The sequence below is a fragment of the Phyllostomus hastatus genome, unplaced genomic scaffold, assembly GCF_019186645.2.
Source record: "Phyllostomus hastatus isolate PE091 unplaced genomic scaffold, TTU_PhHast_1.1 phas_contig_40, whole genome shotgun sequence".
In the NCBI taxonomy this organism is placed as follows: Eukaryota; Metazoa; Chordata; class Mammalia; order Chiroptera; family Phyllostomidae; genus Phyllostomus; species Phyllostomus hastatus.
The window spans coordinates 27954935-27982848 of NW_025333872.1; the positions used below are offsets into that span (position 1 = coordinate 27954935).

Consider the following 27914-nt stretch of genomic DNA (forward strand, 5'->3'; position numbering starts at 1 on the left):
GGCTAGTAATCATGTAAAAAGATGTTTGGACTAACTTGTAGAGATACACAATTTAAATCAAGATTTACTTGTCAAAATATCAGAATGATCAAAATTAAGAATTTAGTAATGCTAACTGTTGCTGAGATAATGAAATCGTATAACCACAATGGAGGACAATTTTGCCAATACCTAGAAAAACTGAAGCCATGCATACCATATGTATATCTATCTATTCCTAGGTATACATAACTCAGAGAAATTCTGGCACAAGAACATATGTATGCACAAAAAATAATTATTGTTTGTAGAATTATTTATACAGATCAAAAGCATATAATTTAAATAGCCAGCAGCAGAAAAACCAATATATCTTGACATAGTCAGAAAGTAGGGTATTACATGGTAGTTTAAATAAATAAACTAGATTCGCATTTATCAACATGGATTTATCATGAAAACATGCCCAGTGAAGTAAAGCAGGTTACAAAATTATGTACAGAGTATGGTTTCCTTTTTGACAACTTTAAGTATATTTAATTGAGAAAGTCAACTATGAGTTTAAGAAATCATAATACTATACTACACATCTATGCGTACTAAAATTACTTTTTAAAACATGGAATGAAAGGGCACCACCAACCTTAACCTGTCGTTTACCTCCACAAAGACTGTGAAGGAGACAGGCAGTTGCGTGTGTGGCGGCCCACGCAGGCACGTGCGTGTGTAATACAGGGGAGTGGGGCGGCACAAAAGGGTTTTAACTGGATATGCAGTGTTTTATTTCTTAAAATAAAAAAGGGTTAAACAAATATGGCAAAATGGTATGTTAAGAATGTACACCAAGGGAGAATTCTAGTGTAAACTGTGGACTTTGGTTGATAATGATGCATCAGTGTAGCCCATTGGTTGCAGCAAATGTGCCACTCAGATGGGGGATGTTGACAGTGCAGGAGGCTGTGCATGTGTGGGGGCAGGGGGCGTGTGGGAGCTCTGTGCTTTCTGCTTAATTTTGTTGCAAACCCAAAGCTGCTCTAAAAAAATAAAGTGTATTAATTAAAAATATATTAAGTCTAGGTAGTGGTTACATTTTAAAGGTTACTTCTTGGATATTAATAAATGTTTGAAAATTTAGTAATGATAAAATGCAGTATAGAAATCCTAGATCATTTCAAGACTCTTATTTCATGTGCATGTATTACTGTTATATTAAATATAAATATATGTAAACTTGAAAATGAGTATTTACTTCTCTAAAAGCTGTGAATGAACTCTGTGGTTTATTTCAGGAGGATAGGACATGTTACATGATGCGTCCACACATTTATTATACATACATATACGTATATTTTCATTTCAGGAACATTTTGTTATTATAATTTAAAATATTTAAAGTTTTTAGGCCAAATATGAGTGGTGCACATGTTAAATCTTTACTTTGTCGTCTTTGTAAGGGACAAACATGATTTCCTAAACTGTCGCTGACTTTCTACAGCCCTTACGGAATTTTGCACTTTATCCCCAAACATGAGTCACTGTTTCTTTCTTGCCAGCTGAGCAAGCACCTCAGAATAAAGTTAAAATTGCATATACTCGTTAGAAAAAGCAGATGCCCTTTCTGCTCATGCCAGACAACTCACTCAGCTGCTGGGCAGGAAGGTTTCAGATACTCCAGGGGTTCTCACACTTGGCTGCATATTAACATCATCTGAGAGTCTTTTAACGTCTTAATGCCCAGGCACCTCTCACACCAATTAGGTCAGAATCTCTGGGAGTGAGACTCAGGCATCATTTTTTTAAACTTCTAATTGTGCAACTAAAAATCTCTCGATATTATGACAATTCAGAACCATGATTTTTTCCTTTCCTCTTGAAGACAGACACATCCTGTGAGATTTCACTATCGGGTCCTTGCAGCAGCCATGATGGTCTAAAATCACGATGGTCTTCACAGCTTTGAACCTTAAGTGAGGATTCCTGGGTCAGGAGGATGACCAATAACTTTTTGAGATTTGCTCTCCGGATACTGTGTGAGTTATGTATTCCTTTTGTTGTTAATGGCAACAGCACCGACTGCTTCAAGTTTTGGCCAAGTAGAACATGGCAAAAGCAGATTATTTTGGAAACACCCAAATACATACCTACAGGAGCTTTTGAGAATGACCTAGATAAAACTGAAAAAAAATGCAATTAAAAAACCTTATTTACTTAAATATCTGGAAATAAATTTCCTATCCCTGATTTATAGTTTTGTTTCCTGTATAAAACAATAAAAAATGAAGAGGGGTGATTAACCTACTTCAAAAGGCAAACTATTCTTAATGTATAAAGTATTTCATGGAAGCCTAGTTACTACTGTTGGATATTATAATTCAGTTTTGGGAACTGCTGGGAAGTTAGAATTTTATTCAGGATTTCTAACTTAACAGTTACAGAGGTATGTTACCCCTTAGTATGTGCACAGGTATCATGCATGATATGCACTGATATGTAAAGTCTTATCTGCAGTGTGATGAGGTGTTTTATGTATAACCTGTCATCTCAGAAATTGATCTTGTAATTAATCTCCACAAATTCAAAGGGCTGAAAAGTGAGCCACACTTGTGCTGTGGTGGAATATGCAACTACTGATGGAGCACAAATTAAATAATACTAGAAAGCTGTTATGTTTTCATTCATTGATTTATTTGTTTACTAAAATTATACCTATTGTCTACCTATTTCATACCATTTTATATCCTTTTTAATGTAACACTGCAAAAATGATCTATCTTGCAGTAAGACTGCTCCTTCTGTGGGAGAAAGCATTGGATCTACTTGGCTTCAGCTAATAGAAAATCTTTGTACCTGTTTGCATGTTGACATGGATTTATTTCACAGATTGATTAGCTGCTATGCATGAAAACAGAGTTCAGGAATCTGTGAGGAAAAGGCACAGGGTTCTTCCACAACTCTGTTTTACATATTTATAGATTCTTCCTTTTTATGAAAACTCTTTCCCTCTTTTAACATGCTTCACTGTCATGTTATAATTTTGTGCTTCTGTTTGCTGTCAACCTTCTAAAAGAAATGTTCTACCGTGGCATTTTATGTCCTCATTAAGAATTCCTTCAAAATTAATTTATTGACTTTGTGGAAATTATGTATGGCTATTATGAAAATGTAAACAATATAGAAAAGTAAAAACAAAACCAAAAATCCCTCATTCCCAAACTTCCACCTTCCTAAACTCACTGTCATGAAATTTGAGGAATATCACTGAGGAACACTACGCATGCATAAAATAATAGAAAGACAAATTTTAAAATGTCACAAAAATTGGATCATACTATTGATGCTCTTTTGAAATTAAAGGTATTCAATTTATTTATTTTTCTTATCAATGTTATTGAAGAATAATTTATGTACAATAAATACATTCATTCAGTGCTTGATAAATTTTGTCAGTTGTATACATTCATGAAACTAGCATCACAAAAAACGACAGCAGTTTTATCACCTCCAAAGGATTCCTCACGCCCCTTTGCCCTTCATGTCTCCCTCCGACCCCAGCCCCAGGCAACACTGATCTGTTTTTTGTTACTGCGGATTTGTTTGCCTTTTATGTAAGGAGAGTCATAGAGGCTGTACCATTCTGTGTCACTCATGGAGAGATTTTCTGACTATAATGATGCATAAATATCAATCAAGTCAATGTATGGTTTTTTTTTTAGATCTTTCATGTTTTAGCTGATTTTTTTAAAGATTAGTTGTTCAGACAGAGGTATAAAATTCTTCTTTTATAGCTGTGGAATTATTAATTCCTCTAATTAAATCTATAAATTTTTGCTTCATGTGTTTTGAGGCTCTATTATTATGGAGAGGACATACAAATTTTCAGGGGTCTCAATTTTTTAAGCCACTTTCTTTGGAAGGGCTTTCTATTGCACATGGGTTGCTTTAATTCAGACTATGCATGTGGGTGTCACAGGCCTACTTTTTATATTGTTCATAGGTCAATATTTTCTATCCATGTCTCTGGGAAGTCAGCAAGCTGGTTAGATGCTTTCCAGGGCCCGATGGATGTAGGTTTTCTCATACCTATGTTACCTACTGGGTATCCCTTCCTGATTCCACATTGTGAGTTCAGTTTCAGCTTTCACTGACCTTCCTGAGGCAAGTTTTAATGTCCATCCCAATTATTTTGTTAAGCCTTCAGATTCACCTCCCTATTACTACTCTGACTTTTAGTTTGGCTCAGCTGTGGATTTCATTTTGTGGTTGTGTCTATTTCTTAGCGGTTAAAATAGGAGGGGCTATTTGATTCAGCATCTTACTCTGCCTTATTAACTAGAAGTCTCCTTTCTCTTCTTCTCCCACTTGCAGTCAATTTAGGAAGTCTGACTTTTATCCCTCCCTTTATAACCTCTCTAATATCTAATATTTCTTTTTGTTTCCAGGACTGTCCTCTAGTTCTCAGTTCAGGCTCTTGTCATACCACACTGGATTAGTGCATTCAGTTTCTAATTATTCTCTCTGTAGCCATTTTGTTACTACTCTGATCTATCTTAGATGCTCCTGTCATAATATTTGTCATAAAAATTAACTTTGATCATGTCATTGCTTTCCATAGAAGTCTTTAGTGGCTCTTCAACACTGAGTCCAAACTCTTGGCAGCATAACATGACTCAAATATCTTTTAAAGTCTATCTGTCATTACTCACAGCACAAAATGCTGGTTTTCAGTGAAGTTTCTCTACTTACTGCCCTCTAAGTTACATGACTTCCTCTCATTACCACCTTACCATTACTCATACTATATCCCAAATGTAGAACAATGTGGAATGTCTTGCCCCAGTCAGCATAGTTTTCCAAGTAGTATACTTTATTAAAAACAAAGTTGAAGGCTCTCTCCTTTTATGGATTATTTTCTGTGATTCTAGTCTATGTATATTCTGGTTCTGTTAGTTGCTTCTGTTGATGCACGTCTTTCTTTTGATGCTTATTGTTATCCATTTCTCTCTCTCTCTTCCTCTCTCTCTCTCTCCCCCCTTCTCTGTATGTAAGATCTTTGAAAGTCAAAAAAGAGATAAGAAACTTTATTGTATAAGGAAAACTTTATTTGTAAAGTTTATTTTTCATACTTACAAAGTGCCTTGCACATAGGTGTTTTTTAATTATATTTTATTGATTATGCTATTACAGTTGTCCTGATTTTCCTCCTTTGCCTCCCTTTACCCAGCACCCTCACTCCTTCAGGCAATCCCTCCACCATTGTCTATGTCCATGGGTCATGCATATAAGTACTTTGGCTGCTCCATTTCCTATAGTGTACTTTACATCCCCATGGCTATTCTGTAACTACCTATTTGTAGTTCTTAATACCCTCACCTCTTCGTTCATTGCCCTCTGAGCCCCTCTTACCAATCTAGGTAGATGTGATTTCTTTAATTCTGTAGTTTCAGACTTCCATTTAGGTGGATTTCTGACAGTTCTGAGTGATGGTTGTTCTATATTTTAGCTGTAATTTTGATGTGGGTGTGTGAGGAGGCAAGCCATCTCTGCCTATGCCACCATCTTGACCAGAATGCTCCTGTTTATTCCACAGTTTTTTTTCTTTAAATCTAGAAAATGAGAAGGTAAATTTTGATGTGGCAAAGGAGTATAAAGAGAGACAGGAAGTAAAATGATAACTGTCATTGAAATCAAGAGGAAACCTGAGACAATGTCTTGAGAATAAAAGTTGTTGAAAACTCCAGCAACTTGATTTTCACCTTCTTGATTAGTAATTGCACTTAGGAAGTCTCAGTGGCTTCATGGAGGTATTTCATTTAAAACACAACAAAAGAAACCCCCAAAATACAGGTTAATTCCTATGTAACTCATATTTTTAAGAACCATAAGTTATAACTTATTTTATATTATCTTTGTTTTGCTATACTTCTGCTCAATTTCTCCTACACAGAACAAACATAAAAATATTTATTATTGAAAGTACATTATTTATATGACATATTGATAAATTTTATTCATCAATTTCTAATCCTTGATAAAACACAAAGATTTTCTTGCTTTCCTGCCAACTGTGGAAAAAGTAGCCCAGGATTTGGCTGGCCACAGATTTAATGTCAGTGCACAGAATGATGTGACAAAAAAAAAAATGAGACCGTATCAAAGAATTTATACTTAGATCTGGGGCCACTGCTTTACCAAGGACTGTGATCCCATTGGTTGCTTTAAAATGGTCAGTGACAAATTGCAGAGTCTTGAGGAGGAAGGTTAGTTTGATAAATGTGTTACTAATTTTCTCATGCCAGAAATGGTGAGAGAAATTTAGAGAGAATTACTTTGTTTTCTCTGTGGAGGAGGGAATGAAGTGGCAATGTGTTGATCAAAGATGCAGAACAAGGACCACTGTTGGGTTGTTACAGTGAGGTGATTTCAGCTCAGGGAGGCTACTCTACGGTTGACCCTGTGATGCTCACCACGTATGCAGTTCCTCCTCTGTATTTCCTGGTCCTCTTGAATTTAGATAGTGCTTGTGCCTGGTTCAGGTCAGTGAAATGTGAGCAGAAGAGATGGGTGTGACTTCCAGGCTGAGACAGTCAACGTGCATGATTCTCCAGTCCCTCTTCTTTCCTTTAAGACCCTGTTTTCCTACTCCTAAGTGTTCACAGCCTCAATGGGCGCACCAAGAAAAATCTTACTGTGGCCCATATTCTTGTTTATTTCAGCTACCACCAGAAGCTCCTAGGGCTCTCTTCTGACTCCATCTCCTACCTGTCCTCCATATCTAGAAATCGAAAACCCTTCTACCATCCCCTCTGCAGCTCTTCATTGGTCATTGATGCAAATCCTTGTCCCCACCCTATTTTCTGAATGTTCTGACACCTAGTTCTCCCCTGAGGATGTTTTCTCTCTCAGGCCCCTGGCTGGGAAGTGGGTCGGGGGTAGGATAGTTATCCACCACACTCCTCACGGCGGCTTCCAGACTTGGGCCTCTTCTCATTCCTAGAAATCTCCAGCACTGAAGTTCCCATCAGATTCTACACCCACTCTTTATGGCAATTGTTTACCAACTTCTGGGCCAGTCTCCCTCTTTCTTCAAGACTGGATCTTGGAGAAATACAAGACAGTTTCTTGTATTCGGGGTCGCTGCCAAGCTCCAGAACACACTGCCATCATACTCCCTGACGATTTTGGAATCCTAATCACCTGGCCTTTCGGGAACCTGCTATCTTCTCTACTCATAAAATGCCTTTTTAAGTCTTAATTTCCCCTTGTCAGTAAAATAGATATAATAATGACTTCCTCTTAGGGTTGCTCTAAGAATTATTAAGTCATGTTGAAAAAAAAACTTGTAGCATAAAGGCTACTTGAAGTTGAATCTGAATGGCCTAAACCATTTTTGATGGTCCTGATTTAGTTTGGAAACTGTGCTCTAAATGCAATTTCATGCAGAAGGCTAAAATGTTTGAGAGTGGAGGTGCTTTTGCTGGAAAGGGGGAGAGGGTGAGAAGGGGTAGTTCTGAAGAGTACCACCTGCTCAGTCAGGAGGCCTCAGCACAGGATTCCCAGGGCTCAGCATAGAACACTTTGAAAGCCACTGAACTCTAAGTCATTTTGTCCCTGATTTTTTCTGTGTATGAACTAGTACCAATTGAAGTTGAGTATCTACAACATACACTGCAGTGCTTTAAAAACAGTTTTTTTTTATAAGAGGAATGCTTAACATTTATTCTTTGGCTATCAATAGTTAATAAATAAAAGCTGGTCATGTGACAGATTTTTAAAAACTTTTATAGATTTTAGTAAACTTAATTTTTTTCTTATATATAATTTAAAACAACCTTTAAAGATTAGTGTTTGGAAAATGTGTGTATCTTTTGAGTGACTATACTTCTTTTGTTGGATGATGATTGCATAATATACTATGTTGTTTTTTTTTCATCTTGCCCAGCAAAACTTATACTAGCTATCTTTAGACTTTTTTTCCTGGTATAATTATCTTAATATTTCTTTACTTGGATTAGGGTGTTTTATCCTGACAACTTTAATGGTATATATGTTATTATGAATACTTGCAAATTCTTTTGGTAATAGAAAATGTGGATTAAATGAACATGACCTAAGTGATAATGTGCAACTAATTGTAGGACAACCATACTGAACTTCGTTAGATGTGTACTTTGTAACTGTTTATAAACATTTAAACTCCCAGCAGGTAAAAATATTGCTTGAATTCTCCTTTTATAGGCTTCTAGGGGAGGAAGTCAATAGTATAGCCTCGGGAAATACGGAATCATGATGCCTTTGACAAAAATGGCCATAGCTGGTAAGTCAACAAAGCCATCTTTTTATGAAACGAGGGAATGAGAACAGGTTAGATTTATTCTGTTCACTTCTGAGTATTAGGTATTGTAATTTTATTTTAGATTATTTGAAACACAGGCTCTAGTATTTTAACAACTAATCCTCCTTTCAAGAAAAAGAAACCTGTTAACTTCTAAGGCAAAGTGCCAGTAAACAGTGCTCAAAATACATTGTTTTCTAATTAGATCATTTAGAAAACACACTTCTCTATATAGCTGATTAGTGCTAACCTACAGTGCATTGTAACACAGATTACTACTATTCTAAAATAAGTTTATACGACTCTTCTGATAAATTCACTTAAAATGATAAATTTATGTAAGATTTTATAACAAATTGCATTAATTTAATCCAAGATTGCCTTATAACCACTATTCTAAGTATATTTCCCTCTGAAAAATTTATAGGAAAACAAAAAGAAATTAATATAGAGTTTTTAAAAGATCAGCATTACATTTTTTCTTTTTCCTTTTTTTTATTGAATTTATCAGGATGACAGTGGTTAATAAAATTGTATGTTTTGGGTGTACAGTTCTATTACACATCATCCGTCTACTGTGTGTTCACCACCCCAAGTGAAGTCTCCTTCTATCATCATTTATTCCCCTTTTGAACTGGGTTCTGAATTTTAAGTTCAAAGGAAAAAAATTAAGTTTGACAAATAGAAATAAGCATCTGGAAGAAAATTTCAACATCTGAAAACACACTATAAAAACTGACATTAGTAATGAATTGTAACTAAGCAACGTAGTATGGCATGTAAAAATAATAAACTTAACCCTTCCATAAATAAAATAAAGAAAAAATATTTTGCTTTAAAAGGAAAAGCAGGGGAGAAAACTTGACCTTTTGTATTTATTTGAGTAAATGTCTATGTGGCACATTTCCAGGAAGACTTGGGATGGAAGAAAATAACTACAAAGAGGCCTATGTTTGAATATCGCGGTTGTGACACACACTGACAAACACCAGGCCATTCACTCTGTCACTCTCCCAGCTGAAGAAAACAAAGCAGAGACCTGAAGGAAGAGTGGCACGTCCCTCCGAATGCACAATTTTCTGGCTTTTGTCACTATGTCACACATTGTATTTCTTTTAAAATTTGCTTTTGTATTTTATACAAACCTCTCACAGATCTGGGGCATGTGACAAGCAGTCTAGAAAATAAAAAAATAAAAACAAAGGCTGTGGTGAAATTTTAAAATGTATCCCTTAATCAATCATATTAGGTGACATGAGACATGTCAGTGTGGGCAGCATGCTAATGTTGCCGTTTGGGAGACAGAGAGAGGCAGACGACTGGGATTTGTAATCAGCTAAGCTTTTATGTGTTTGATCTGTCTGACATGAGAGCTGGTTTTCTGCTGTTTATTTCTGTCTAGGTATTTCTAGCATCATCAACTGGTAAAAGAGTGACAAACAGTGTCAGAGATTGCAAAAAAAAAAACATTGCAGCATTAAAAAAAACTGTGTTTGGCCATTGTGCTAAATGTTTTTTCCAAATATTCTAAAAAAGATTGACCCAGAGCAAAGTAGCTTTGTTATTGAACAACAAAATGGAGAAGTGTCTGCTCTGGTAATGACATCAACCATCACTGAAACACTTTTAGGATTTGATCAACCTAATGCTCATTTTCTAGCACAGGGTCCTCTGGACACAGTAAGTGCCCAATACATACCTGACTAAACTTCACTCCCGGCCATTGTCTTAGGAACTTGTGAATTACCTGTGTATGACCTAAAGGCTTCAGGTAGGCAAATCACTCTCAATCACTGCAGCAGTCAGGACTGTACTGACTACAAGTGACTGAACAGAACTCCACCTGACTTAAGGCGTTCACTGTCTCGTGTTTCTGAAAACTTCAGATACTGTGTCCAGAGGCCTGATCCAGGTCTTCATCTTTTTGTTCCACTTCCCTGTATTTCCCTGTTTATCAGAGAGGTTTCTCCCATGCAGCAGCAAGAATAGAGGCTTACACCTTAGCAATTCAGAAAAACCCAGCAGAAAGAGACCTTCTCTTTCTAAAAACTCCCAGTGAAGTTCTCAGGCTTACACTCATTTGTGTCCCTGGCCCATTTGGAAGCCATTGTCACAGTCAGAGGATGGAGGAACTGATCAGCCAGACTTGTGTCGTATTCCCATCACAGAGTGGGGCCTGGGAGGGGTGGAGAAGGACAGAAGTTTGGGATTAGGTCAGATCCACACAAACAGCCATTGGAGAGGGAGAAAGGAATGGCTTGCCAATGGAAAATGACCACCATAATGATCCAACCTCACCATCCCCAGCACTATTCACACCCTGTTGCTGAGGTGTCTCTGGATGCCTAAGGGAGAAAAACATATTTGACTGGTTAGATAAGAATTCTCAAGATGTTTCATAGTTGTGTCTTTACTTTACACCTTTAAATGATAGTTCCACTGTACAAATATCTGATTTACAAGTTTTTGTGAATTGAACACATACAAATTGAAACTACTTGCATGAATCCTGCCCATTAAAGGTTAGTCTCTATTCTTCATACATTTAAAATCCTTGTAAAGAAAAATCAGGAAGCCAAACTGTATGTAACCAGATCAACTGTTTTATAGAATTAATGCAATCTAGTTATTATTCTTCTCACATTTTAATAGATTCCTTCACACATCTTAGGCTGTTAACGGTCTGGGTCCAATGAGGAGAGCATCCACACAGTAAGTTGAATAGTGAAAGTTTAATATAAAAAATTAGCAATTATAACAGGGGATAGAGTGCAAGCAATTGGGTAGTAAGAGGTGGTAAGAATCTAAAGAATACAGGAATAGCGACATCAGGATCCCTGACAGAGCACCGAGAGAATAGACCCAGGCTCAGATCCAGACCTTGTTGAGAGGGCCCACTGGCCTGGCTCCTGGGTAGAAAAGGAGTCCCTGTGGTGTCATGTGGGCAGAACTTGCTGGCAAATCACCTTCTAGAAAGACAAGGCAAGTTTTTACGAGGAACTGCCTCGTGGGAGGCAGGCATACCACCAACAAAACCACATGGGAGGACCCTGGGGAAGCTAGCTGCTGGGTGCCACTGACCACACTCCATTGCGGGAGCTAGACACTACAGAAGTTGGGGTACTTGGCTATAAAGTCCCTGAGAGGGAGGGGAGGGTCGCTGGAGAAAGCTGCTGGCTGCTGTGTGTGTGTGCTGACCCCTGGGCATGGCCACAGCTGGGCGCAGCCACAGCTGGGCACAGCAGGAGCCTAGGGCCAGAGAAACCAGAACCAGCAGGGTGAGTGCCCCAGAACCAGGAAGCAAACTCTTTTTCTCCTGAAATGTCTGTCCAGCACCCTCTACTCACAAAGCTTCGGGATCGGCTGGCAGAGTAAATACATGTAAGAGGTCCAGATTTGTTTTTATAGAGCAGGAAAACTAGGTGAATCTGTAGCTAAGAGACGAAAAATAGACAACCAGCACAGAGGTATTGCAAAGCCATGTTTTGACTTCGGTGCTATAATATTATCTAAAGTGTGCATAATATTCCATTTTCTTTATTTTCCCAAGGCTTTTTTTTTTCTTGTGGGATAGTGAGAATAAATATGTAATTCTATTCCTCGGGCAGCACAGCAATGATTCCAAACACCACTTGACCAGCTGTGGAGGAAGAATTAGTGAGGAGCAGCAGCTTGGGTGGATTTCAGAAGCAGAGATCAAGTTTCAGACCATTTTTATTTTATAGTAATTTACTTAACAACCCAAGTGAGGTTATTCATACTTTACCATTAGAGAAATTTAGCGTAAAAGGTTTTATTAACCTTTACCATATATGTACCATAGCACATGAAGAGGCTTTACTTTATATATTTAAGTTTGGAACCACAAATGGTTCTTAAATTTCTAAAAAGTTTGTTTTAAAAGTATAACATATTAGTATATCTTAGGCACACAACTTGAGAAATTTTCATAAATGGAACCCACTTGTGTAATTAGTACTCAGGGTTTCATAAACAATTAGGGTGCCAGAAACTCCTTTGAGGATCTGAAGACAGTTTAGGCTTCTTATTTTCGAATATGCACAAACAAAAAGTTTAGCTTGAATCTTCAAAGTTTTTACATCCTAGGTAAGAACTCTTTTTTTTCCTCAAAGATTTTATTTATTTATTTTTAGGGAGAGGGGAAGGGAGGGAGAAAGAAAGGAAGAGAAACATCAATGTGTGGTTGCCTCTCAAATGCCTCCTAGTGGGGACCTGGCCGGAAACCCAAGCATGTGCCCTGACTGAGAATCCAAGCAGCGACCCTTTGGTTTGCAGGCCCGTGCTCAATCCACTGAGTTACACCAGCCAGGGAGAGAACTCTCTTGCACTAAATAAACCCAAAATAGGTTTTTCCGCCCTATGTGAATAGAACACCCCACTCATTATGATTTAGTTTCTTAGGCTGAAGAATAAGAAAAAAAATACCCAAACCATGTATTTTTAGAATTACTGCATAACTTATGTTTTATATTTTAATTGGCAATGTATTTTAAATAATAAACCTGTACTAATTATATTGCCTCGATTTAAAAAGTATTAATCTTGCTGCTATTTTTAAACAATAAAAATATCAATATATTTCTGGATGAACACAAATTTTTCTTGGGAGATAGTGGGTGAAACACCTTAATTTTTCTATACTGGATTTTTGCCTCGTTTTCAATTCTAGTATAAAGAACAATTTATTAATCAGATATCTTTGGAAAAGGCTAGTAACAGGCAGAAGTGGTTACATTTTCAGGGCTACATTTATATTTCAAAATCTTCAAATGTTTGGACCCAGTTGGGTATTTCCAACTCAAGAAAATGTAGTTAATCAATCATCAACACAGATGCTATTAACTGGAAATTATTATTATTTTGGCCACAAGATGGCGCCAGTATTGTTTAAGAACTGTAGTGGATCCTGGGATTTTCACATCTTTCCACCATCTCTCAACCTAGGATTTCAATTTTTTTAAGATGTTTTCTTTCTTTCTTTCTTTTTAGAGAGAGGGTAAGGGAGAGAGAAAGAGAGGTAGAGAAACATCAATGCGTGATTGCCTCTCACATGTCCCCCACTGGAGACCTGGCTCACAACCCAGGCATGTGCCCTGACTGGGAATTAAACCAGAGATCCTTTGCTTCGCAGGCCCACATTCAATCCACTGAGCTATACCAGTCAGGGCTCAACCTAGGATTTTTAAAAGTTTGATTCCAGGTTAGCTCAGGCATTCCAGAACTACTATTATAAATTAAATATGTTTTTGTTAACTAAAAGCTATTTAATTATTTCCTATAAACAAGCACCCACATTTCTAAGGTAAAAATGAAGGTGCTGTTTCAGGTAACTTAGGACTCTTCCCAATTTAGAAATATCTGAGAATATCTGAGAGTACCATTTGAATTCCATTATGCTACTTAGGAGGGGTCCTTTGATATTTCATTATTTTTGGTACTCATAATCATGGCAGTCAAAACTGATGCTATGAAGATTTAAAGCATACATTAGGAAACAAGATGGGGAAAAACATAGTCAAGTTACAAAAACCTCTTAATGGTATCTATTATGAAAGTTCACTAAATGTTTACACAGGAACAATTTCAAAATGTTAATCAACTTGGTCCAAGGGAATGCAAGTTATATATTATACATATTGTTTTTTGCTATGCACAATACATATCTCTGTACTCCAAGATCTTGATTTATATAGTTTTTAAATTTTAACTGCACTATTTTTCAGTTCACATATTCTGGACAAATTAGCATTGTTGCTGTATCTGAACAGGAAGTTGCTGGTAAAAGGGAAAATTGGATCTGAGAGAAGAATAAATACCCTAATATTAGCACAAAAGGGTTCATTCAAAATGAGGCCAAGATATTATTTTAGGAAGATCATGTGTATATCGGTGGCCAGGTGGTGACAGAGCTCAGCAACCTTGCAAACTCAGTAACTCAGAGGGATGGAATTCACACAATTAGCCTAAGCGTGTCGTGTGAGAAAGGATTTGACAACATGTGAAAGGCAAGAACATGAAGCTGTAATTGATTTCACTGATAAGAGGCCAGAAGGGAAACAGCAGATGAATAATTGGGGAAGTTTAGTGTTTGATGTTATATAAACTTAATGGGCATAGTTTGGAAAGAGCAAGTAGTTTCTAGGTTACTGACAGTTAGAATTCATAAATAAGGCATGGTGGCTGTTGCTAGGATGGTATCTCAATTGAATTGCCCAATGATTAAGCTAATGGAATATAAAATCTGCTTTAGGGGCATGTTCTACAAATGTAAAATTGGATATGAACAAAGATGAAAAGGAACCAGGAAGCAGAGTTAGTGGCAATAATACAGACTGGGGGGCGGAACTTTGAGTTCTAACTCCTGCTCTGTCATCTCCAAGCTGGGCCAATTCAACTCTCTGTGTTTGTGTTTTCTCATCTGGAAAATGAAATAAAAATGGTACTTTCACAAGCAGTTGTTGTTAGGATTAAATAAGATGATGTGCAACCACAGTGCTCAATTTGTGACATATGCTTGATTAGCTCCTGGCAGTAATAATGAGTAATATTAATATTTCCAAGCTATTTGCTCCAGGGGACCCTGGGGTGGCACCGAACAACAGAGAGCACCTCTGAGAAGGAGACAGGCTTATCCAAGTACTTAGGCAAGGAAATACTAAACGGCTAAGATTTGCCAAAGGACTAAGTGCTTCTTAATATGGAAGGAGAAAGTATTCCATTCAAGGAATGAAGTCCCCTGGGGAAATTCTCAGAGGAGATGAACCTTTTAGGATGCACGTTTACTAAGTGGCTTGCTTGTGGATCCACATTCTTGGTCCTACTGACTAGCAGGGATCCTTCAGAATTGTTGCTCAGGGAACTGAGAGGAGTGGATAGGAGTACCTCCCATGGCATTTCTCTGAGGCCTTGTAATTTGGGAAGGGTCTAATTCTTAAGAGGATATATAACTGATAAGGAAATTTTATTGACAGAGAAAAAGAGATAATATGCAAATGTAATTATCTGCCAGAAATACCATTTTGCAAAAAGCAAAATCTCGGAAAATTCTTGACTTTTCCCTGAGGACATTTTCATCGCTCAAGCAGGTAGAAGAAACAATAAAATGAGTGGAAGCTTCAGGCTGGATTTTGAACAGATGACATGTTATGGAGAGCAAGCAATTAGATGGCAAAGGATGGGTCTTAGCACCATGGGATCCCAGCAACTCCAGTCATGAAAGCAAACCCAGGAGCCTGGCCCAGGGAGATGTCCCCACATTAGTCAGGGGGTTAAGAATGTGGGGTGTCAAATTGGTTTGGAGTCAGTCTTTAAGAAATGTAAGGGAGCAACAATTTATGTGTCTTATTGGGAAAACGAAAATCAGCTTATGTTCCTTAAAAAGAATATCTGTTGCAGCACTGCATGAAGAATGATTGGAAGAAGTAGCAGTGCATTGGCACAGTGCTGACACCCCCCGGTCTATACTCCCCTGTGCAGAGACCGGCTCTCAGACACGACTCCGCAGGGAAACAGCAGGGGTCCTAGGGAGCAGTTTATCTGATATCATGGACAAGAGAAAATTCAAAATGAGCAAAGAACATCCTATTGTTTCAGGAAAGAAAGGGATTTTTTTTTTTCAAAGATGTTGGAGTCGTACTAAAGCCTTAAGGGGCAACTTAAAAAAATTCTTTTCTTGGCCAAGTTGTGACAATTTTTGATGAGAATTAATGGAAATAACTATTTTTTTAATCCTGGAAGATTCAAGCAAAGTTAATATAAAGGGCACAATAACTCTAAGAGAAAAGAAAGGAAAATATAATGGTATGTATTTATTTTATTGATTTTAATAAGGGAAGAATACTTATAGATGTATATATAGGTTTTGTTACTAACTTTATATTTATAAAGTACAGATAGGCACTTTTATTCTTTATAAGTAAGAAGAGAGTGAGCCAAACAGACCTGGACAATGTGGGCACCGGGCAAGAACTTCTGATGCTGGTCACTGCATCGGAGCAACCAGGTGTAAGGGGGTTTGCACAAGTCAGAAGGGCTGAAGTCACATAATGACCATGTAGAAAACAATAAACATGGGAGATACTGAGATAATGATTTAGGCAACTAATAAGGCATAAAAAAATCAATAATGGGGCACACTGTACGCCTTATTTCTAGGAGATGAAAGCTCAGCAGTGCCTCCAGTAACACGATAGATATAACACAGCATATATGATTTTTCAAAATGCTAATAGACTGGATAGTTTTAGCATGGCTAGAGGGTTACAATAAGATGAGTTGCATTAGCCATACCAGAGTTAAACAAGTTCACCAGAGGGAGGTGAGATGCCAAGTTGCAAAAAACCTAGATGAAAGCAGGAAGCTAAAAACTCTTAGTGATGGAAAAAATGAAGTATAATTATAAAAAGCAAAACAAATAGACAAAAACTCAGATGGGGTGACTACTAGTTCAAGCATAACTTATTTGAGAGAAAAAAACAGTTTCTTCACCCTTGCCAGAAATCAATCCGCTGGTTACCCAAATCCTGGAGCCTCCGCTAATCTGAGATGTTAATTGGGAAAGGAAAGAAGCAGGTTAGGTTTCAAAACAAATGGTATAACAAGAAAGATATATAAACAATAATGAGAAAAATATAAAATAATGAAGAACTACTGAGAAAAAGTAAACATAGGGTCTTAATTTTTACAAAGTAGATGTGAGTAAAGAAATACATTTTATACTTGTGTTTTATACATTTTGTTGTTTTAGAAGTTATTTACATACTTATGTGAAGTTATTAATATTTAAAAGTAGTCAAAAGACAGGCAAAAAATGTGAAGGGATTGAGAAGTACATGTTGGTAGTTACAAAATAGTCAGGGAATATAGTCCATAATAGTATAATAACCATGTACGGTGCGAGGTGGCTACCAGGAATACCAGGGGAACATGCCGTGAAGAATATGATTATCTGACCACGATGCTGTACACCTGAGACTATATAAAGTAATGTTGAATGTATGCTATAATTAAAAAATTAAAATAAGTAAAATAACAAATAAAATAGTCAAAAATTAGTTATAGTAAATTTAGCACTATTGTTTAAATCATTTAAAAGATTTTGATTAAGGTTTTAATCAATGTTTAACTGCTTAGAAAATTATTTGTCCTAGTTTGGTAATTAGATAGAAGTTGAATATGTTGGGCATTAAATAAAATAAAAATTATGTGTGCTTCTTTCAAAGTACAAAAGAAATCCTCCTAGATATTAACTAATTTAATCACTGAGTTAATAAAATCATTAATTTAATTCAGTAATTTAATTCCAACATTAAGGAATGAGTACTGCATGCAGCAAAGTAGGGTTCAATTTCATCTGTCACTAGCAGGTGTTCACAGTGAGACCTTAGATCAGGGCGGAGCTCGGGGTCAGGGTCACAGGCAGTGACACTGCCCCAGCTCCCAGTTTCTCCCATTGCTGGTCAGGGTTGGTGATTTTTATAAAAATTATTTCAAGCTCTCCATGAAGATATACAACAATGAGGGGAAGCATGCAACCCTATCATATGTTAGTTCATTTTTTGGACATGAACCGTGGTTCTTATGTGCCTATAGGTTGCCCCGAGGTGAGAGGCAAAGAGGCAGAGGCTAGGCCTTGGCCAGGGCCCTGCCACCGCTCCCCACCCAGGCATGCCACCCCCTGCAGGACTGCGATATGTGAGTCAGGATTTCAAGGCATATTCTTGAAGCTGTCCTGTATTCTGCAGGAGCAGCTTTTCAATTCAAATCTAAATTTACTGCTTGATCTGTCATCCTGACAAACACAACATCGTTACTTTTCTGCCCTGGATTGCAAAGATTTCCAGCAGCTTGAATTGAATAACAAGGAAATTCTTCCTGTTTCTTCACTATTTCAATTACCTTATTTTCATGGGAAAATCTTTAACTTCTCTTTCTTGAGCCATCTAAAGAGAAGGCAGGCAAATGACTTTCTTGTTCCTAATCACCACAGCCTCATTCCCAAAGTTCGTCCCTCAGCACTACTCTCAGGGTGTTAAATGTTATTTTACAATAAAAGGGCTGTGAGGTCAAATAATTTTGGAGACTGCCAGACTAAACCCAATTTAAAAAATTTTCTTTACTATAAGGGTTTATTTGGCCAAAATACCATTTCCAGTGTAGCTCTTCGTAAGCCAAGTGTTCTGCAGACCATATTTTGGGAATTGTGGCTACTTCTGGTGTCCTTCCCATTTCCAGTGCCTGGAATTCTGCTGGAGGGTCAAGAGAGGATCAATAAACAAATTTGTTTTTGTCAGTTAAAAATAAATAAGACCCATCATTTGCATGATAGTGAAACATAGTCAAAGCCAATCAAAACATAGGGAAACGACCTCCTCTCCTCTCTACCAAAACAAACAAACAAATGAAAATGACAATAAAAGCATGGGCTAAGGCAGGAAAGAAGCCTGGCTTCACAAGTATTTGAGGCTTAAGAGTAATATGCAGACCCTTCGGGATTCTGGGCTCCTCACGGTGAGCTAATCATGCCTCGAATGATTATGCTGGTGGTGAAACGAGATTATGCAATGAAGAATGTCTACTACAATGCCTATTGCAAGGGAGCTGTCACCAAAAAAGTAGATGTTCTTATGATTTTAATCCAATCATAATTCAAAAAGTTATTTTTGATCTAATCAATGTCCTTGAATAAAAGCATATTTTCTCAGATTTTTACACTACAGAGCTCGGTCAGTGTTGTAAACTAATTTATTGGAATTAAACTAATACTGTTGCTAAATTCCCCAAGATGTCTAGGTGAATCCCAATTTTAGATGTTCACTGTATTTTGATGAAAGAAAAACACTTGGGAAAATCAGGATGTGTTCTGGAGAGAATGAATGTCTACACAAAGGGCCTCAGAAGTAACAGACTTTTGGGGAATCTGCTCCAGGGCAGGTGTGGGCCCACTGGCTCAGTGCCTCACACCACCGAGTTGATCCCTCTCTCAGGGCTGTGCTCTGTGTATGAGGGCTCCGAGACTGAAGCAGAAAACTGGAATGACAGTGTGTTTACAGTGAAAATTGTAACTTCCAAGTGAACTACATTACCAGGTTCTCATGCTTCTTGGCTGAGGTAGTCTTCTTCTGGAGGCAAGCATGATAGGAGACTCAATCATAGTCTGTAGTTGGCTTGAGAAACAGGCCATCAAAAAAGGGAGGTGGCTTATAATGACCACTGGTGATGCCTACCATGTGCCAGATGCTTTGCAAATAGTAGCTCACTTAATTAGTCTCACAACCATCCTGCATAATAGGTAGCTTTTGAGCCCCATTTTACAGAGGAAGAAACTGAGAAGTAAAGTAAATTACCAAAAGTGACATGGCTAGTAAGGAGTGGAGCCAGGGTTTGAATTCAGTTGTTTAGGTCCAAAGCCGTGGAATGGTCCTTTTTTATTTTTAAGATATTATTTATTTATTTTTAGAAAGAGGGGAAGGGAGAAAGAGAGGGAGAGAAACATCTATGTATGGTTGCTTCTTGCATACCTCCAACTGGAGACCCAGCCCACAACCCAGGCATGTGCCCTGATTAGGAATAGAACTGGTGACCCTTTGGTTTGCAGGCTGGCACTCTATCCACTGAGCCACACCAGCCAAGGCTGGAGTGGTTCTTGACAGCTGTCTCTCTCACACTCCACACCCAATCTTTCAAGAAGCTTTATTTGTTCTACCTTCAAAATGTATGGAAAATACAACTTCTTACCACTTTCATTACTACTACCCCAGACCCTGCCACTGTCATCTTACACTTGAATTGTTCCATTTGTCCTCACAACGGTCCACTGTGATTACCCTTTGACCTTATCTCTTTTTACTTTCCCTGTCTTCATTATCTTATGTCATCTTGGCTTCCTTGAAATTCTTCAAATGTGCCAGGAATGTTCCATCTTTGGGCAGTTGCTCTAGCTGCTCCCTCTGCATGGAATAATCTCTGCTGGGTATGCACTTGTAAATTCCCTCACCACCTCAGATCATTGCTCGAATATCACTTCTCAACAAGGATTCCTTGATCAGTCAAGTTAAAACCACATTCAACCTTTCCTCCAGAGCCCTCCCAATTCCTTCTCTCTTGTGTTTTGTGTTTTTCTTTTTATAACACTTATTTAGTTTCTAACATAAATAAGATTTACTTATTTATTTAATACTTATTCTCTACCTGTGACATTGGGCAGTGATCTTGGTGCATTTAGTTCACAGACACATCCTAAGTATCTAAAAAAATAGTGGGCACACAGTAGGTGCTAAGTAAATATTTGTATAATGAATGACTTACCTCATGGTGAAGCCCATCATCCTTGGACTGCACGATTTTTACTTTAATAGTGGAGAATCCAGTAAGTCTGATCATCTGTTCAAGGACATCCCTTACCCACAGACTTCTTAGGATAAATAATGCTGAATTTTTCCTTTCTAATTTTACTTGCATATCTGATTACTTCCCTTATGACACATTCTTCCTTTAAACAGAGAAGAATTTTTTAATATGTTATAGCCAATCCTGTTATATTCAGAGCTACTACCTTTAAGGTGATTTTGTATATCTCTTTTGTATATCTGCTGAGAGTTTTCTTAGGTCCCAGTTTTTGAGAAGGGGACACATTTCATGGCACCCTATAAATAGTACCAAAATCTTAGTGCCCATAAACCATCAAAACGCACCAAATTTCCAATTTCGTATTAAACAAAAAAAAAAAACAGTTTCCTGATACCTAGAAAGAGGATTAAATTTTTTTGTCAAAGCTTTGTCCAGGTTTCAGTGAGGTAAATATAGTTATTATGCATATCAATGGCAGCTTTGGTTCCAGGTGCATTTCTTTTCTTTGCACATTTTGAGCAAATGAGTAAACCACTGGAGCTCAGAGTCTCTAAGCTGCAGGAAGGTGATTGTCCACCCAGTCGGCAGAGGCTCATCGAGCAAACAGGCAAGGACAAGGGAGAAGGAGGGACTCTTCCCCTCACGTTAGCAGAACTAAAAACCCCACAGTTTACTCTGGGAAACTGCAGGGGAAGGAGCCATCAGAGCATTAACTATCTCAACATAACTACCAGAAATTATCCTTCCATATGTTTTTACTTTTCTTGCAGTCTGCTATGAAGATCCAAGAGGCAAATGTCATGGGAGGCTATTCGGAAGTAGTGAAATGAGTAGGCAATTGCAGTAGATACCTGCTACTTCTTTCCATCCTGCCGTATATCCTTTCTTTTGGAGGAGAGAACCAGGATGTCAACCTGTTGTCCTTCTCCCATGTGGGTCAGACAAATGACATGAGCTGGCTAATCAAAGTATTCTCTCCTCCTAGGCAGAGAGATCGGTCCAGCTGGGCTATGTAACTCAAGTGAAGATCATCCATCAGGTGGACAGATACAGACATGGAGGAATGAGGGATGTGACCTTTTCTCTGGAACACTACTTCTCGGGAGGATATAAGGCTACAGATGTAAGTGGCCATCTTCTGTGAGGCATGGAAGAGGCCGACCTAAGACTTAGGTCATTACTGAGGAAGCAAAACTAAGGGGAGAAGAGAAAAAAAAATGATATCATTTGAACTTTTAGATCTGGTTGCGGCCAAAAAGCTAGTCTCTTTCCTTAGACATTCTAATTACATAAGCCAGATCATTTTTTTTCTCTCTTTTTAAGCTGGTTTGATTTAAGTTTTATTTCACTTGAAACCAAAAGAGTCCTGACTAATAAAATGATGTTTCACAATTAGAATCACCTCAGTATTCTGCATCTTACTGAATTACAACTAGAACTCATATATAAAATAACAACTTGATCCTCTGGAATAACAAAAAAAAATCAATTCTGTTTAGGTTTATTTTTTTTTCCTTCCCTATTTCCTGTCCTTTCTTCCTTTCCTCTCACCCTATCTTTATTTCAAAAGGTTTTAAACTGGCTGTATCGACTACATAAAAAAAAAAATGGACATTATGAAAAGATATTGTCAATGGTTATAACAAAAATTTTCTGATTATTCTTCAGTTATCAAGAAAATGAAAGAAAACAATATCCATATTTTCCAAATGTTCTGCTACCTTGTTAACAGATTTTACTGACAAATGGAGTCATTCATAAGATCACTTTTCCCTATTTTGCCTCTTACTATTTGTGTTGCTGGATCAAATTATTTAACCTTTCTGAGAGTAAGCTTTCTTGTCTATAAATGAAAATTGTGAGGCCTAACTGGAAAGCTTCTGAAGAGGTATAGTGTAGCGAGACAATGGGTATCAACTGCCTGGTCCAGAGTAGAAGCTCAATAAATGGTAGCTATTTTTATATCATCACTATCACATTACTTCTGTTCACTATTTTTAGAATCAGGAAGGAGAATACTGTTAAAAGGTGTCCTTATTCAGCCTTTAAGAATAGCTAAGGAAAATAGGACATTGCTAAGTAAGCAAGAAAATGTATGTCTCTGTTTCATGCCTACATTAGCAATAATGTGAAATAGTTACAAAATTATGTCTCTTTTAGGAGTAGCCTTTATGTACCAATGATTGACCAATCCTGAACCAATGATTTCCCATTTACTCCTGTTTCAAAAATTCTATTTGAATGACTAAAGCGGCGAGGTGCATCAGCAGAAGTGATAAAGTCCTAAGGGAGAGAATGTTCTTAACTCACATGCAGACTCAGCACACCTTTTCCATCCCGGAGCAAACCAAGCTTTCCTGGGGCAGTGGTGCGTCTGACTGCAGAGACTGCTCCTTGAAGCTAGATTTCTACTGGCTGTAATAATGGCATCTATTTCCGATGCATCATTGCCATTCCAAATATCTGTATATTTATATATACAGATATGTGTGATTTATACATATCTATATATGTATTTTCAATGGCCTAAGACTCTAAGTATGCGAAGTATGCAGCAGGAAGGGTGGGGAGATGCTGATGGAAGATTAAGAAGGAAACAAGGCGTGATTCTCTTTATCAGCTTTTCTTAGGCAAAGCTCTTTTGGGATGTGTTTTTATTTTTCTTCCAGTGACTGATTAAGTGTTTATGCCTGTGGCAATGAGGATCCTTAAAAATAACTGAATATTGTAAAGTACAAAGTTTTTCATAACCATGCAGCATGGTCTTGAATTAATCTTTTATTTTTCCTGTAATAGGTATCAGTACAAAAATAGTGTCTTACATCAGCACAGTGCTCAAGGCTTTACAAAGTGCTTTCATGTGCATTATCTCACTTTGTTCTCCTAACAAAATAGTAATGGAGGTAGAGTTTGCAGGCATCTCCTCTGCTTTAAAGGTGTACAATTTTGAGGCTTCATGTGTTTAAATATTTTGCTAAAGTTCACAAAAATAGTCAGCAACATATCTGGGATAGATTTTTAGGCTTAAGTATGGTGCCTTTTTGGCTATCCCATATTTCAGAGGATTTTGTTGTTGTTTAATGCTCATTATCCATTTTATTTGTTTTAAAGCATTTAACTTGATTATCTTCTTTCTGCTAAGAAAGTCTTATTTCTTGGGTGAATGCAGGAGAACTTTGTATTCATTCAAGCGAAGGAGAGAATCAATTTTCTCTCCTACCAGAGCTGGCTCCAAAAGAAAGTGATTTGCCTTATCATCTTTTAATAAGCAGAGAGTGGCTATTAGGAAAACACAATAGCTGGCTGATAGTATGTGCAACTCCACTCCCTTGCCAACTAAAATCCTCATTTAAGTTACACGGAATGGGGGCCAGAGACTATGCGGGAAATCTAGCATATTCTTGGAGCATGTGTTTTAGAGCAGCTGGGAAGCAGGGAATCCTATGAAAGTTTTCCCATCCTAAATTACTGAACTCACATAGTGGATGAAAGAGAATGCAAGTGTTGCATATTCATTATTTTTAATCCATCTTCTTTCTTTTCCTAGTTGGGTAATGATAAGAACTGAGTGATAAAATACTATGCTAAACTAGAATGTCTGGAAAAACTGTATGGACCAATGATGCCGGGTTGAAAATAGAAGTTCTACTATTTCTTAATCCAGATTTTGTGCACTATACCTCCCTCTCCAAATGCACCCTGTCCCCTTCTTTTAATCCCACCCTTTTTATTTTCCTGTAAAGGGCTTTTTTTTTTTTATGATATCCACCTAATGTCTCTCTCTTCAGCCACAGGATGTCATTAGCTGCTACCCAACACTAAATCCACCCTTTTATCCCCAGACCAAATGGTCCAAGGAGTCTACAAACTCACCTGGAACTAGTTATGGACATTCTGCTACATCTCAGCTCACCTGAGTGGGTTTGCGTCAGCTCTACTATTGTTAGCAAGGTTCATATGGAACCCACAAGTCCTAAAGAGGAAATGAAAATGCAAGAGATGTGTGAGACTCAGTGAGAAGATCTAATGTTTGTATAATTTAAATTTCAGAAAGGGGGAAGAGAGAGGATGAGGTAGAAAGAATATCTATAGACATAACAGTAAGGAAGCACTCCCAAATGCAGGCAAATTCATATCACATTAAAAAAGCTAAAAATGCAAGAGAGGAAAGCAAAGGATTAGGGAGATAACAATCAGGACTGGTCTCTATGAGGGAATATTCCCTTTCCTCAGAGTGCTGGGGCTTGACAGCATGTGCCTAGCAGGACTGCACGATTGTTACGGGTCAGCGACTGCTGTGTGCCTCTTTTCCATGTATGAGCTGCTGGTTGAAGTTATACTTCCCTCTCTCACCAGTGTATGTTGGGAGTGTGGGGCAAAAATAACTAATTTATTTCACAGGTATATATTGTTTAAGAGGGGCCGATCCCAAAGAGCTGCCCTTGAGAAATTTCACGTGTGAAACCTCATTTGCACTAGGGCTGCATATAGATTAATAGGTCCTAGAGTTTGAGCTTACTGCAGTGATCAGATGAGATCTGGGGACCTTGTGAAGGGGCGAGTTTATTTTGCATGTAGGAGAGATGTGAATGCATAGAGCCAAAAGAAGGACTAGAATAGATTTTTACAATAATGACCCCACATGAATCAAAGCTCCCACTATCCAGGCACTTATATATACTCCCCTCTCAGTTGTCTCTGAGATTGGCTGAATGACTTCTGGCCAATGGGATATCAGCAAACATGGTGCTAACAGAGGCCTAATAAGAGTTTATCCTTTGAAGTTTGCCCTCTTCCAATACTTCTCGATGGAGCCCTGGATAGAATACCACGTGGAGATATCAGCTCAGCAATTGCACCTGTCACAGCTGAGCCCATCCTCAGGTTACCTGCCAGCAGAACGCACTCACATAAATAAGCTCACACGAGACCCATAGGAGAATCATTCAGTCAGCCCACAGGATCTTAGAAATAATAAACTGTTGTGATTTAAGTCTTGAAGTTTTAGGGTGATTCATTAATTAGCAACATATAACTGAAGTAATGTGCTATATTGAATAAAAATAGTTCACTCAAAAAATCTCTTAAGGAAAGGAGTTGTCATAGCTTTTCAGGAATATCTTTTTCAACTACATGTCTTAAGCAAAAGGTATCAGAAATCTACATTTATGGCTGGAATTTCATAGTTGTACAAAACTCTCTTAAACTATGTCAGTTTTGTAGATTTCAGAGATCTTGCCTTTTGATGGCTGATAACTTTATCTACTCTAAGAAATATGAATTATCACTTAACATGGAAAAAAAAACCTCCCAGAAAATGCTTTATTGCCACCTCAGTTGTTTAGCCCCTGTTTGCCACCCCTGAACCCTCTGCCTGCAGTCACTGATATGATCCCTCAGGATGGGGTTAGAGGATAACAATCAAAACTGGTTAGATTCATGAACATATCTGCGAAAAGTGGATGGGTTCTCTTTAATAAATTATTGAATTACATTTTTGGAGAGCTAAAATATTATGGTACCAAACCAATAGCACAATGCTGATCCAGAGTCATGGTCCATGAACAGCTAAGATCAACTGAAGGCTATTTACAGCATTTTTTCCAGTTTATCTTATGGATTTTCTTTTTAAATAAATACAGGTCAGATTGTTTAACTTAGGCTTCTTAGATTTTAATGCTCTGCTTTCTCAGGGCTAGTAACAGAAAACGTAATAAGAACAGTCCTGTGACAAATGTAAATCCAACCTTAAATGATATATGGTATTGAATATTATTAACTCTTTTTATTGTATTTTAAAACAATGTGAGTAAGTGTTAAGTGAATTCAATGTACACTATTGCTCTAGTCAATGGAAAGGTAAGAATTTCTTTTTATTAAAATGTATGTTCATTTTCTCTGAGAAGAAATTATCTTTAAAATTAATTGGCCTGAGAAAAACTTCTGGTTTCACCTCTAACCTGTAAACAGTTTGGAGGTCAATATTTCTGACCTCAGGCACAAAAGTTTGGACAACTGAAAATGAATGCCTTTCTTGGACTCATCAGAGAATTGAAGTGGCAGGGCAAATAATCTATTTTGAACATGAAGACTTGAGCTCTGAGTGGTGTGACTCAGTGGTTAAGTGCTTACCTGCAATTCAAAAGGTCGCCGGTTCAATTCCCAGTCAGGGCACATACCTGGGTTGCAGACCAGGTCCCCAGTAAGGGGCGCACGAGAGGCAATCATACTTTGATGTTTCTCTCCCTCTTTTTCTCTCTCCCTTCCCCTCTCTTAAAAATGAATAAATACAATCTTTAAACATAAAGACTCAGATAAGTTAAAAGTGGAGACGGAGGAAGGTAAACCAAGCTAGTATTAATTAAAAGAAAGTTGGAAGAGCTGTATTAATATCCAAAACCTTTTATGAACCAAACAACAGTTAAAATACATGAAGCAACAACAGAACTGAAAAGAGAACTAGACACGTCCACTATTGGAGCTGGTAAAACATCTTAAGTATACACAAACTAATAAATTAGTTGTCATGTAGGAAAGGAACACTATTTTACAACAGTTTTTACCTTTTCAATTATGTACCATGCACATCTATTACATATTAAAAAAATGAACAAATTAAAAAAGAAGGGAAAGTCTTTGGAATTAGGCCTAGATTCAAACACTGGCTCAGTTAATTAGCACCTCCGGTTGATTCATGCATCTCACCTGTGAAATGTGGACAACAGTATTATTTCCATAATGGCTGTGAGGATTGAGGATAGATGTATCAAGTTGTGAATTCAGTGCCATATACTTGATAAGCCCTTAATAACCACTATTTTTGTCTGAGGTATAACTCATTTAAAACGCGTATGATTGATTGTTCAGCTGCAAGGTCTGAGTGAGACCTCTGGTATTTATTCCACAGTGCTCTCTGGTCTACAGTTTCTGTGGCTACGGCATCTCTTTAACTCTCTGCCACTCAAGTGGGATGATCAGATTCCTGAGGTTCAGGAATTTATTCTCAAATCATCAATTGATGTCACTGCATTAGGCAATTAGAATGCACAGTATTTTGGAGTCATCTTAATCCTTGACGGGCTTCATTGCCCCAGTTCACTGAGACCCTCTCTCTGCCCCCACCTGACTGGCACAGTTGTTAGTAGTGAATACAAGCAGACTCTTCCCTGGGTTCTTTTGCTTGCTCAGGCTGCACAGGGCAAAGTTTAGGACAAAACTGAGTAGAAGCAAAGTG

General features: G+C 37.7%; 1 long non-coding RNA gene across 2 annotated transcripts in view; it reads left to right on the forward strand.

Annotated features, from left to right (window-relative positions):
- Window positions 1-27914, forward strand: part of LOC123822082 — an 80359-nt gene that overhangs the window by 8425 nt on the left and 44020 nt on the right. The window contains exons 2-4 of one of the 2 annotated variants that reach the window (XR_006786209.1): window positions 1856-2009; window positions 8215-8293; window positions 21666-21803. This is a non-coding gene — a long non-coding RNA (uncharacterized LOC123822082). Of the gene's footprint in view, window positions 1-1855; window positions 2010-8214; window positions 8294-9221; window positions 9467-21665; window positions 21804-27914 lie in introns of those variants that run through there. The other variant, XR_006786210.1, reaches the window with a different exon arrangement.